This window comes from Tursiops truncatus, chromosome 13, assembly GCF_011762595.2.
Source record: "Tursiops truncatus isolate mTurTru1 chromosome 13, mTurTru1.mat.Y, whole genome shotgun sequence".
NCBI classification, from domain to species: domain Eukaryota; kingdom Metazoa; phylum Chordata; class Mammalia; order Artiodactyla; family Delphinidae; genus Tursiops; species Tursiops truncatus.
This window is the reverse complement of record NC_047046.1, coordinates 31,971,286-31,985,781: the sequence shown is the minus strand read 5'-3', so window position 1 is coordinate 31,985,781 and position 14,496 is coordinate 31,971,286. Positions and strand designations below refer to the sequence as shown.

Sequence of the window (14,496 nt, the reverse complement as noted above, 5' to 3'; positions counted from 1 at the left end):
CAGTGAGAACGCATGAAGATGAGGACAGAGATTTTTCAATGTGCAGGAAGTGACTAGCTTTCTTCTTTTGTGCAACAAGCCAGCAGGGGCCACACGAATGATCTGGAAATAACACAACCCTGAACACACCATTCATCCCCACCCCCACGAGGGCCTGATTAAAGCCGTGGGCTTCTCCTGTCTGGGACACAGGTCCCTGTGGGGGGGTGGGGGGGGGCGGTGCGATGGGACCCAGCTGGCGGCGGGAAGGTGGCTGGCCCTGCACTGCGCAACCCGCCAAGTCAGCTTCTGCTGGACCACACATGGAGCAGAACAAGAGCGCCTGTGCACCAGGGACTGGACGCAGGTGTCCTCCCTCTCTGCTTTCAGAAAGCACGTGCCTTTTCGTCAGCACAGGCACTGACTTTTTCACACCTCTCCCGTGGAGTCTGAGGGGCCAGTCCCTGGCAAGCCCCCTCCCCAGATTGATTCTGGGTATTTCCCAGTGCCTGGGCCTGGCGTGCAGCAGGTACTCAAAAGCACCGCTGAATGAATAAATACACAAATACACCGGCGCGTCCTCCCTGATGCGATACACAGAAACCACAAACTCGGCCCTGTGTCCCTGGGGGTGGGGCCGGCGTCTCAGCGTCCCTTTGGCTCCATCTCAACCTGGGCGATTCTGCCCTCTCTGGCCCCTCCTCAGGGAACATTTGGAAACATCTAGAGACATTTTGGTTGTCACAACTAAGTGCGGAGAAGTGCTACAGACACCCAGTGGGTAGGGGCCAGGGATGCTGCTGTTACAGACATCCTATAATGCACACAACAGCCCTTGAGAACAAAAAAATGACTTAATAGTAGAGACTGAGAAAACCTGAATTAGATTACTTCTAAACTCCCTAAAATTCAAGAAAATGCTAAGCCTAAGTTGCTAGATGTGGGACAGGATAAAGCTTCTTCATAAGCCATAGTTGACCTATGGTAGACGCTACAGCTACTTTGAGCTGAAAGTTCTAGAAACTTGAAAGACAATTTATGTGGACATCAACCCAATTTAAAACCAGGCCCACTGGGGCTTCCCTGGTGGCGCAGTGGTTGAGGGTCTGCCTGCTAATGCAGGGGACACGGGTTCGAGCCCTGGTCTGGGAAGATCCCACATGCCGCGGAGCAACTAGGCCCGTGAGCCACAACTACTGAGCCTGCGCGTCTGGAGCCTGTGCTCCGCAACAAGAGAGGCCGCCATAGTGAGAGGCCCGCGCACCGCGATGAAGAGTGGCCCCCGCTTGCCACAACTAGAGAAAGCCCTCGCACAGAAACGAAGACCCAACACAGCCCAAAATAAATAAATAAATAAATTTAAAAATAAATAAATACTCCTGTTCTCTGTTTAAAAAAAAAAAAAAAAACCAGGCCCACTAACCTCACACTTTGCGAATCACGTTGGTGATTAATGTATGACTGTACCCTGCATGGCTTCCTTTCTTTTTCCTCTCTCCATTTACTCCAGGGACATGGTTTGTTTTGGACACAGGCGTGAGCCGGTTCTGAAAAGACTGGCGGTGATATTCTCCTTGTCCTCACAGTAGAAGAAAAAAGTGGCCCTCAGGATCACGTACGATCGGCTGCTGTAAAATAGACGGGCTTTACATTCACACAAAACACAAAGATGGCAACAGCTGGAAGGCGGACGCTTCCATTCTGTACGCAGGCTCCATCCACAGGGCGTGTGCCAACTGACAGCTGCTAATTTACATGGGATGCGGGACCCGGCACCATACTATTACCTTTCTGAAAAGAACCAAGTATCTGTGGCATTCGATTAACAAAACAAATGAAATACACTCATCACCCTACACAGAAGTCTATCAACTTGGAAATCACTCTAAGCGTGGGATTTGCTCTCCTGGGCTGGTGATGGCGTCTCAAATTCTTGGTCTGTTAGCCTTGATGGTTCCTACTCTAAGCTCAGCTGTATGCATTAAGCTGCCCGAGAAACATCCACATATCATGTGGGAATGAAATGACAGCAAGCTCACTGTTTTCAAAGAGAAAGGGAGAAAAAAAAGTCTTTGTTCTAACCATCCTCAGAAATTGACTGCATAAAATATAGATTTGAAAGCGCCATGTCGGCATCTCTAATAATTCACCTTGATGATGTCTAGTTCCAGGACTAAAGGGTGCAATGATCTGGAATCAAAGGATACCCTTTGCCATAAAGCAAAAGAGAAGAACCTTTCTATTTCCTTTGACACGTGACCATAATGATAATAAAATGAGTGACTGAAAGGTCAGTGCTTACATTTTCAATCAAACCCAAAGTCTAAGCTGGGCAGTCACAGAATCCCCAAATGCTAGGGACTTTGTGGAATTTCTCTTCTGTATGAGCCTGCCACTAATTGAATCAAAATCACTCAGCCTTTATTTACTGGTGTCTAACATGTGTCAGGCAATCGCTGGGCTTTGGAAAGATACAGGGAACGGAGCGAGCCCTCACTTAACCCAAAAGGTTCCGTGGGGACCAAAGCTCTACCCTTCAGAGTGAGATACGCACAACGGCACATCGCGGCAGGAAAGCACACAGCAGAGGGGGTGAAACGCAGGTTGAGGGATGCCTGGAGGCTTCCTGGAGGAGGAAAATTCACAACGAGAAAACCAGGTACAAATGAGCAAGAGCCCACAGGCAAGAGAAAGCACCGTCCCCTCCAATCGTACAAAAAGTAGTGTCCTGAAGTCTCACAAACGCTTAGACAACTAGTTAAAAAGATACACTTTAACACGAATATGTTTTTAAAATTCCAGAGAAGCATGATGGAAAGCTTTAAAAAGCCTAGCTTCTACCCAGAGTTTGATCACTCCAGCCTCTCACACAAGCAGGTGCCTTACAGAGTCACAGGGCTGGGCCCAGCTGCCCACTCCTCACTACCAGGTTTAACCAGGTCAGACTTAAATGGCAGGAATCCGCAGAATAAGAAGCTGATATGCTGGCTGATATTCTCCATCAGGATTCATAACAAAGTGAAGGATGAGTGAAGGAAAACCACGTGAGCAAAGGAAAGTACATTCAGCACGCCATGGAGCCGACCCCACAAGTCAGAGGCTGTGAAACAGCCACAAACAGTATCCGCTCAGCAAACATACTGTTTACCTTGGCAGTGTCCTCGCACCTACTAGGGAGCCCGCACTTTTAAATAGGGAGGTTTCACATTGATTTTAATGCAGGTTTCCAACTTGGGGTAGTTTTTTAAAGAAATAATAACTACCCCTTTAGAACATATAGGAGTAGTTTGCCACAGTCTCCACCACTCCCTACTGTCTCCATGGTACTGAGGGGATTTTCCTCCCTCTCACTATCCTTGTACTTAGAGAACTTCTTATACTAAACAAGTGCCTGTGCGCGGGTTTCCAAGGTGAGAAAATGAAAGCAAAATCAAGAGGACGCTGAGTTTTCTTCTCTCTGCCAGCTTCACTCAGTTCCCTTCCCTGCCTAGCCCCTGACATCGAAATTGGTGACCCCGGATTTAGGTCTGAACCCCATCTGCCAAACAGTGCCAAGTCAGGGTACCCTGCTTGGCTCCATCTAGAAAACCAAAGGCAAGAGCAGCACATGTGCTCATCTATGAACTGGGCCTTGGATTGAACCAGTGCTCACCTGGATCCATTTATACAGGCCTGGAATCATGTCTGTAATCTGCTCCTTTGTTTTTACTTAGAAAGAAGTTATAGCAATAATAATAGTGACGAAGAGCAATCTTGTAGCTGCTGTCACTCGAGAAAGTCCCATTTTTAAGTTTGATGTACTCACAAAAGAAGGAACCACGAAGAATAAGCAATGGCTCCTAATTGCAGGGCCAGAGACCTTTCAGGGGCTTGGAGAGTCTCCCGGTGTTGAGATCAGTGTTGGGACACCAGGCTGGAGGGGAAACTGAGAAACAGATGGTCCACACAGCATACCAGGTCATTTTAGACCTTCCTGGTCAAGGCTGAAAACGCTCCCCGCAAGGCTGCTTGACGGCCGCCCTGAGACCACGTGCACTTGGGCACACGTGCCCACCTGCAGACAGATCTGCTGCTCCAATTCAAGAGGGCCGGTAGGTCTGGTATGAGCTGAGCAGAATACAAAAAACCCACAGCCACAGAAAAGCAAAAGAAAGCCCACATTTGTTAAACTCCAAAACCATGTGCCAAGCACAAAGCTGGGTGCCTGACACACGTCACAACCACACCAAGTTGTCTCCCTAAAAATAACCAACATCCAGCGGCCACGTTACGAGGTCTGCTTCATCCCAGTCTTCCCCCATCTACGAAAATTAACCCAGTTTCTCATGTGAAAATTCACGGTAGCAATTTTACCCTCCCATCGATAAGCAATTTTGTAAATTCTATCTCCAAAGTACTCCTGGAGTCCCTCCATCTCTGCCCATCTCCACACCCAGCTCCCCTCACCGGGACCCCCAAGGTGGCATCCTAACCGGTCCTGCCACCCGCACAGTATTCCAGAGGCGGCAGCCCACGGGAGCCTCACCCAACACAAAGCAGATTCCACCACGCCCTGCTCAGCCCCTGCAAAGCCTTCCTGTGGGAAGCAGGAGAGAATGCACGACCCTCAGCGCGTCCTTCCTGGGGCTTCCCGCTCAGGCCCCGACTCCCCCAGACCCTCGCCCACCCTGGGCCTCGCCCTCCCCCTGCCTGCTTCGCACACGTGCCTCCCTGTCCCTCAACTTCTCTCTGCCCTGCCCCCTGCCTGGTCAGTGGCTCCTCTTCTCAGAGACGCCTCTTCTACCCACAAAACCAAATTAGGGACTTCTGTTGGTCTTCCCCATAATATACTTCAAGTCTGTCCTTAGACATTTATGGGGGAGATTGTTTAATGTCCGTCCCCTCGCTGGACTATTCGCTTCATTAAGGCAGGAGTTGTCTGCACTAGTCACCCCCATGCACACCGCACACAACAGACACAAAGTGGATGCCCAGCAAAAATGCCTCGTCTCCATTTAGGTTCCTTAATTCACTACCCCTCAAAAAAACAGGGAGTAAGTAGGGCAACCATGATTTAATCTGAAAGCTATCACAAAACAACAAGGTCCTACTGTATAGCACAGGGAACTATATTCAATATGCTGAGATAAACCATAATGGAAAAGAATATAAAAAAGAATGTATATATATGTATAACCGAGTCACTTTGCTGTACAGCAGAAACTAACACAACACTGTACATCAACTATACTTCAATAATTTTTTTTTTTAATTTTAAAAAGCTATCAGGGGGGCTTCCCTGGTGGCGCAGTGGTTGAGAGTCCGCCTGCCGATGCACGGGACACGGGTTCGTGCCCCGGTCCGGGAAGATCCCACATGCCGCGGAGCGGCTAGGCCCGTGAGCCATGGCCGCTGAGCCTGTGCGTCCGGAGCCTGTGCTCTGCAACGGGAGAGGCCACAGCAGTGAGAGGCCCGCGTACCGCAAAAAAAAAAAAAAGCTATCACAATCTTAAAAGCTATTGTAAGAGCTTACACACCAAAACGCTGTGTATGAAAGTGTCCTGCTGTCCATCTGTCCCTCTAATTGAATGCGTCCTCTCTGGCCAGGCACAGGGACAAAAGATGCATCACCGCTGCTCTGTCTCCCACGTCCCCCACCTGGTACCTTCCAAACAAGCTATCAATCAATTATTAATTGTGGCAGCCACCAAACTCTCATCACCTAAGATCCATCGTCAGAAGGGATGCACAAGGCTTCTCCACAATGTCTAGGCTCATTAAGAAAATACCTTGCCCATGAGCTGAAATCTACACAACAGGAAGAATAAATGTTCAGGAGGTTCCGGGAGCAGGAGGTCCTCCTGCAGTGAATCCTCCCAGAAGGCACACATGGGGCCAGGGAGCAGAGTAACAGCTCTGATGGGCTCAGGGCAAAGGTTTCGGTTTTCCACTGCTACTGCGGAAAACTGTTTGTATTTGCAAAATAAAATAGGGGTAAATTCTTCTAAGGCACAGTTCTAAAAAAAGAGTAGTGCAAGTGTTTAAAAAAAAGATATTACGTGTATGAAGTAACTGGAGTTTTATTTCTCCCAAATATATTCTAATTCATTGTTTTTGCTTTATTTTGCTTAAGTCCAAGATAATATCCATATTTATACTAATCTCCGCAAGGGCCCTTTGGAAGTATGTCCACTGTTTTTTTTGATGGATCTCAATAGTTTTCTTCACTTCTTCACTTTCTTCACAATAAACTACCCTCAAAATGTTCACCAATGCTACAAAGTGGAAATGCTTTGTAAACTGCAAACCACGATTCACAAGAAAGGGGAGCATCTATACACCTAACACAGAAAGCAAAACACCACCGATGGCTCACACTGAGCCTTGCTACCACCATCACCTCCTTCTAGCCAAGTTCAACTCCGCCTCCTGAGCTGGGATTTTTCATCAGTACGGACCTAACACAGAGCGCCCCCTCTGGTCCTGCAGGGGCTCCCCATCACTGGCTGCCTGCTTCCCCCCCAACCCCTGCACCATCTGACCATGTTGGTTTCTCTCAGGGACCCCTTCAGTGGGTGGAGGAGCCTCAGTCCCCAGTCAGGGAACCACTCTCTCCTCTCTGGGTAATTCACTTGCTCCGTCCCGTGGTCCTTTTACTGTCACCCGTGACAGCTGAAGACTTCCTGGCTGGCTTTCTCCCAGCCCAACGTCAGAGCGCCTCTCTCCAAGCTCAGCACTGCAGCCGCTCTGTGAATGCAGCTTTTAAAAAACTGAACTTGTCTGCTCCCCTCTGCTCCCAACTCGCCAACGTGGCTCTCCTGCCAACGTCCCCAATTCACAGCAGCAGTGTTCTTCATTAAAAGAATTAATTGAAACAATCAAGACACATTTAATGGCGATTGTCAAATCTCCTTCAGCTCTAAAGAAGGGACCCTAAGACACACTGGGAGGAATGGGGGCCGTCTGGTGCTTCCTGCACTGCTCCCCCACTCCCAGTGGCTTTCCGCTCTCCCTGCCCTTCAAGGTGACAACTCCAGGCCTTCCAGCTGCAAATCCTCCTTCATCATCCGATGGGCTTCCTGACCGCTGCCTTCCCACCCAGCCTCTGCTCCCACCCGGAATGCACCCTCCAGATACCCGGTGACTGTGTGCTTAAAGCACCTGCCAGGTACCAAGCCAGGCACCAGAGGGTTGTTATCACTTACGTTAAAAAGCTACAACCATGGTGCCAAAACACTCTGAATAAAGAGAACTGAGGACCTGTTCCTGCCCTTGAAGGACATATATGTGCTCCTTAAAGACAAAAACTAAGTCTTGAAGAATATATACAACTTTTTTTTGATGACTATAGTTAATGATGACTATAGTTAATAACACTGTATTACATATTTGAAAGTTGCTGGGAGAGTTGCTCTTAAAAGTCCTCAATCACAAGAAAAAAAAATTGTAACTACGTGAGGTGATGGATGTTAATTAAACTTACTGTGGTAATTATTCCACAATACACACATATATCACATCACTGTGTTGCACACCTGAAACATAAAATAATGTTATATGTCAACTATACCTCAATTTTTAAAAATTAATAAAAAGAAAATGGCAAAATCTAAAGTCTGGGCCGTTAAAAAAGAACGTGTTTATATACAGATGAACCAGGAAAAGTGCAAGTCAAAGGAAGGAACTCGGGTTGTGAGAACTGGGAGAGCCTTCGCAGAGGAGAAATTATGATGAATCATGGAAAATGAATAAACATTTTCTTGTTTGGGAGGGGCTGGTGGGGAGAGCATATATGTCCACAGTGCCCAAACTGGGCCCTGCAGATATTTTCTCTTTGTTCTAAATAAATCATAATCATCCTTTTGGGGGCATGAGACCCCCTTTCTCCCTCCTAGGTTCCCACACGCTACTTCCTTCTGTCCATCTACACAAGATTCAGCCCAAGGCCCGACTCCTTCTGGGTCCTTTTCTCATCACTCCAGACCCCAAAGACCTTCTCCTTGCCAAACCCTCTGACCACGGTCTGTTTCATAATGCTGGCATTTTATTTTAGACTGTTTTAGTCTCAGATCCTATTTATTGCCTCGTCATATTATTTTGTTCACAAGTGATTTGGTTTGCAAGTTTTATCTCCTCAACACACCAAAAGTCAAGCTGTTAGTGGTTTGTCCCATAGGAGATTTAATTATACAAATGACAATTGAAATTTTTTTAAGAAAAGTAAAAATGAATTAGAAGTGTAATTTAAGATACAAATCACACAGCTACTGACTGCAATGATACATACAGATGGCAGAGCTCACCTAAGATTCTTACGATGAACTTAAAAACACACTTATTTCTCTTTAAATCAGAAGTTAGGGCAGTTCCTTAACTTTCCTTAATTCTGTTTTCACCAGATCACCTTCCCACCAACACCCTTTCTTAGGAAACAGATTGAGAGCTGGCTGCAGAGGTAGACCAAGCTTAATACTTCTCTTGACCCCAGTAGTGTGTGCAAAGTAAACAACTCCACAGTCAAGGTCACCTGCAGTACAAATCCATCGATGTGCCTCACAATCTGAGAACATAATAAATAGCAGTTTTAAGCTCCTCTTCCTTACTACTCACCAGTTACACACCAAGTGAGTAGAGCAGAATCCAATCCATTTGGATGCTCCAAAGATCTCTACTCTGAAAGCTTTCTCTGGATTCTCAGGTACAATAAAGAGTAACTGAGGTTACTTAGCATCTTGTGAAGAGCTAAATGCATTCAAAATCTTTATATTACCAAGCATCAAAAACAAATGCACGCCACCACCACTGTTTGGCACTTTAACCTCTTCGAAAACACCAGGAGACCCCACTACGCTTATGTCGGCTAAGGACTGAGACCAGAGCCCTCCAGGAGCATCTAGAAACCAGCTCCAACAGCAGGATCTCCGAAGCCGGTGCCTCGGGCAAGGTGTAGACGGAGTAACCTGCAGGGAGACTGAGTGGTGGGCACGGGCACGGCCACGGCCTGGCCGAGGGGGTCCCCACCGGGCTGCCCTCCCTGGGCTTCCACACGCTGCAGCCTCAACAGTAACAAAGACCAGACCGTCCTTTTACTAAGTTTCCACTCCCGGGCATGGACGGATCAACGATGCCCCGCTAAGTGTATGGAGGCACACGTGGAATACAGCACGTTCTGCAGACTTTCATCTATGACCACGGGATATAAAAGGCACGGCCAGAGCCCGCTGGAGCGCCCCGACCTCGGGGACACGCCCGCACCGACCTCGCAAGTAACCGCTCGACGCCCAGGTGAGCCCAGCCCGCCGCGCTCTGGGCGGGGTCCCCGGGGAGGGCGGCAGGTGGGACCCCGGCCCCCACGTCCCCGCGCCGGGCCGGGCGGACTCTGGGCTCGGGTCTCGGCCCTCACGACGGGAGCCGCGGGGACGTCCCGCCCAGGAGGAAGCGACGCCCAGCGCGGGGGCCCAAGGGCCGCGGGAGTCCTGCCGTCCCCGCCCCGGCCCGTCCGAAGTGGGCGACAAGTGGGCAGCGCCCCGCGGGGGAGCCCGGCCCGCGCCTGGCGGCTAAAGAGAAAGAGAAAGAGGCGGCGCGGGGCGAGGCGACTCCCAACTACCGCCGCCCCCCGCCCGGCCCCGCCGCGGGCGACGCGCGCTCGGCGGGGCGCCGGGTGCGGGGCGCGGGGGCACCCGGGGCAGCGGCCCCGCGGCGCAGGCGGCGGCGCCCTCCTTACCCGGAGTAGAGCCGCGCCGCCCGCAACGCCAACTGGGCGACAGTCCTGGGCGCGAGCCGGCGGCGCCGTGGGCCCGGCGGTGCGGGCGGGAGGGGCGCGCGGCGCGGGGCGGGGCGGGCAGGGGCCGGGGGCCGCTCCGCGCGCATGCTCCCGCCCCACCTGCCGCCGCGGGGTCGGCCCGGGGAGCCCGGCGGACGCGGGCCCGGCTCCCCCTTCCGGCCCCGCGGCACGGGGCGCGCAACCTGCCTCTCCCCGGCTCTCGGGGTTCACTTGCTTCCTCCCGATTCCTCTCTGTCCTGCCGCTCCCTCCGATTTTGCTACCCCCTCTTGACTTCGCTACACGCGCGTCCGCGGAAACCACTTCAAAATAAAAGGAGACTTTTCACGTGGCCCCAACAGATGTTCAGGGACCCTTTTGTAACTGCTTGAGGTGGAGAAGGAAACAGGAGAGGCCGCTGAGACCCTGCCCTCATGGAACTTACGGTCTTGCTGGTTAACGAGAGGCTTTCACAAAGCATTGTCGCTGGTTTGGGGAGGAACTTATTAAATCATTTATTCTGGCTTATAATTAAAAGTAGCTGGTAACTGAAGACTGTATTTCGTGACACTTTCTTTCATGAAAGTGTCCTGTGTATAAATTCTAGTATACACATAATAGCTGGTAGGTATAAAATAAATATTAATTTGTTGCTTCCAGCAAGAAGTTCAATAATTTAACACGATTAACGGTAATTTCCAAAATGATCATTCTGATTTGTTGTTGGCTACCATAACCCAAAAACTTCTGTTTTTCAGGTGAGACTGGTCCTTGGTAGAAACATCATTTAGTGTTGTTATTAAAGATAGAAATATAAAACCCTTTGCTAATGCAGTTTTTAAATTAGGAACCATGATCATAGAAATTTACAAGTACAAACACGCACATACAAACTGTGTTCTGTGCCCTAAATCAGTTAAGTAAAACAGATTTGAGTCAAAGAGAAAAAGGGAAGCAGAAGGATTCAATGTAGAGAGAACAACTAAAGAAGATCTAATGAAGTGGAGTACTTACTTTCACCCCATTTTAACATGTTTGTGCTGAAGACCTTATGGAGTTGTGATGTATTTCTGTGAAACAGGTACCCTTCAGGGTATGGCCTTTGCATACTTGCACACCTGACTGCATGATATTAGCGTGCGGCTCAATGGGTGGATGAGAATTCCCCTTCCCTGCTCCTTGCCTGGTCACAGATAGGGTTTTTGGTGAAGGGCAGGAGCTTCGATCACTGCAGTGTAACCCAGTCCACACCAGCGGTGTTTATCGTTAAAGACTCCAGGTCTCAATGATACAAACATCAAAATGTTCCCAGCACAGAAAGAGTTAAGGCTACATCTAGTTCCACCTGCCTCTTAGAAATACCAATATTAATATTATAGAAAATCGAAGAAAGCTGGATTGAAATCCAAATAGTGAATTTACATCACCTTGTCTTCACTTTGGGGGGAGGAAACAATTATTATTACAACATGTTTATTGTATATATTTGGCTTATATTTACAAAACCAGAAACACTGTTTTCATGGGCTAGGTTTAAATAAGAAAAAGGATGCCCCAATAAAACAGGGGACACAGACAGAGAACCTCATCCTGGGTTACTTAAGTGTAAATCTGTGGGTGCATAGTGCTGACAACAACACGTGATTATATTCAAAGAAGCTGACATCTGTTTTAAACAATACTGTTATTCAAATTACATGGAAATATAAGCAGAGATGCATTGCTGCACTTATTACAGAATTTTTCAAAAGCTGTTGTAGTAAATCCCTTTAATTTGAACAGTTGCAGATTGAAATGAAATAGCCACATTGTTGATTACTGTATTACCAATGGTCCATTATGAGCAATGGGGTTTAGAAAGCTGATGGTTACTAGGCATTCTATTTTTATAATTCAATCGAATTTGACAGACTCTAAGTAGCAAATCTGATGTTGACCAGATAGATAAGGATGGTCTCTTGTTAGGATAGGACCTCCGGGTGGCATGGTAAACACAGAAGAACTCCTTTCTGCAGGTCAATCAAAACAGAGCAGAGTCATGGTAGGTAGTTCTATAATGTGTCTATTGTGGGTTGAAACAAAACCTTCCCATATGCTAAGACAGCGATTGGCTTTATTCAAGGAACACTCCATTTTAAAATTTGCTACATTTATTTAATTTTTCCTGGTTGGGTGTTTTTATTTCATTTTTATATGTTATATATATGTGATTTTTATAAGCATATACATTATTTTTTCCAATTAGAATTAAGTTACATTGCTTTGTTATCTAATCAATAGCAGGCTTGGCCGTTGACACAGATTTGTTTTTAAAACTCAAGATTGTTTCCTAGGATATACTTAGGACCATTTGCAAGAGTTAAGCACAGTGTCATTGAAGAAAAGTTTTCTTAATAGCATTCTATGCTTGCTCCACAAGTAAATTGTCCATTGCAGCTAAAATTATTTCATTGGTCACCATTTATGTTCAGTAGTTATTATCATAAAGTTTATTTTCATATTAATGCCATTGTTAATAATTTTACCTATACCACATTATATTTTCTGTTACATTTTCTCTGTTACAGCAGTATTTCCCTAAGTGGACTGTCCAAAATTAGACTTCCTTTAATGGGTTTAGATATAAATAATTGCACAGAGATCTACTTAGATGTCAATGTTGGTTCAGAAAGACGTTGTGTAAATAATAGTGAAGAATTAAAACTAATTTTAAAGAAATTATACCAAAAGCTTCAAAAACAAGGTAATATGTATATTATACTATTTTGAGTTAATGACTTAAAATCTGTATAGAAATCTTTTTATTTTCACATTTGTACATTTTTAGTAGAACAAAGCTATCATAAATTAGCATAAAAACACTGTTCCCAGGTATACCTTCTTGAATTTTTAAAAATCCAATTTATACACAGTATTTCTGATGATACTTAGAATCTATGTAAACTGAACAAGGTAAGTACCCTCACATCAATATGCAAATTTCACTTCCCAGTGCAACCTCTACTGAATAAACTAATAGGATTTGGAGAAGGGCGTGAAAACTACAGAAGGAAAGCTATCAATGCCTTTAATCTTATTTTCATAGATATTGATGACATACCCATACCATCTCCAAGGTGAGAGACGTAGAAAAAGAAAAAAAGAAAATTCAGAGGTAAGCAATTCATATTTTCTTGAATAGCAATAAGCCCAAAACAACTGTAGCTAGAATGCCTTCTCTAAAATATAGCAGGTGGTATAATATGATGAACACACGCTAAATGTTAGGAAAGGTGGTTGTTATTCCTGCCTCTCCTGTGGACCCATCTTGGAAGAAATAAGCTGTCTCCACATGACATGTGTCACCACGCACAGCACTTACTCTAGGGATCACCAAGTTCAGGGTCTGGCTCCAGTTCTCAACATTGCAGGTCCAGACACTTGAGTTTGTTAACGCTCCAGAAGCGCTCAGGCTAAGGGAACCAGCCAAATACAAGAGTGCCAATTATACTGGTAGACATAAGTGTTACCGACTCAGGGTCCTTGGAGTCTTTAATCAATAGAAATTGATAAGAAGCCAGACGAGGAATTTAGGCAAGCCTTTATTGGTGCTCGTGCTGCAGCACAAGGTAGAGAAAACCAGAAACAGTTGCCCTTGCTTACTCCTCGATGGGGGGCAAACTGGTCCCTTAAATGGGGTGACAGTGGGGGCAGGCCAGAGGGGTAGATTAGGTGGTGTGCCCACCCCTTTGGTGGTACCGGGTGCAGTGATCATGTGCAGTGCCCTGCTTTCGCTCCTCCCAGCACCTCAGAAGTGACAGTTGATTTGTGCCCTTTTTGTATCTTATTGTTCATAGTTTGCTACCACTGTGCAGTTATTTTTAGTCCCTTATAGTTTCTTTGTATGCTGGAGGAGACATTTCTCCCTGTACAAGCGCTCTGGTAAAGGGTCCCAGGTCCTACCTGTCTCCTAAGTGCCCCAAAATTCCACGTTTTCAGGTCAGAACAATCCCACCACCATGATCTACAAAGGAAGGCAAACTCTGTGAAAAGATTGCCAAATGACCGTGAACTCAGGACCAGGAGAGCTGGCTCCTCTTACTGGGTGGTGTCAGCAAGTGACAACCGTCTGATACAAGGAATCTCTCAAAGGGGTGCCTGCAGCTGAGAGACCCACACGCTGCATCAGCTGGATGGGATACTGTTCACTGAGGTCCTTTCCTTTTGCATTCCAGTCCTTGAGACGTTCCTGGGTCACCGTGACTGGACCTGCGTGCTTTAGAAACTCCTTTACAGACCATCTCCTGGGGAGGGAGAGCTGCTTCTGCAGATTGGGAAGCCTTATGCAGGAGCCCGCTTCACTCACAGCCTTTTCTCAATTTTGAAATGTGACCTATCTTCCAGGATTCAGCACTCGTGACATCTCTTCCTTGAAGCATTTTGTTGCTTTACTTTTTTTCTTCTATGTACCCGTACGTTTGGTTTACACATCTAGATTGAATTTATATTATTTGGGGTTTCACTATAATTACTTATTAGAGTATATATCACTCTGATAACTATGGTTTTCTTAAGAGGAGGATCCATATCTTTTAAGTTAGTGTTTAAATTTTTAATTATCTCTGGGCTTTTGCTTTTAGTTTTTGTCCTTTCTTTAGAAAAAAAAAAAAAGACTCGTTTCAAAAAAATGCAGGAGGTAATGCAATTAATGCCCGTATATCCACCAATCAGAAGGAACATTTGTTAACACTTTACACTTGACATTTTTTAAGATACAAAACATTACACTGTCTATAAG

The 14,496-nt window shown here is 46.6% G+C and overlaps 1 protein-coding gene across 1 annotated transcript in view; it reads right to left on the bottom strand.

Moving 5' to 3' along the window:
* The window catches only part of L3MBTL4 (L3MBTL histone methyl-lysine binding protein 4), a 350,477-nt gene extending 348,876 nt beyond the window's left edge, over window positions 1-1,601 (bottom strand). The window contains exon 1 of the mRNA XM_033837582.2: window positions 1,403-1,601. The gene's annotated coding sequence lies outside the window, so the exon portion shown is untranslated. The remainder of the gene's footprint in view (window positions 1-1,402) is intronic.
* Between the last annotated feature and the right edge of the window lie 12,895 nt (window positions 1,602-14,496).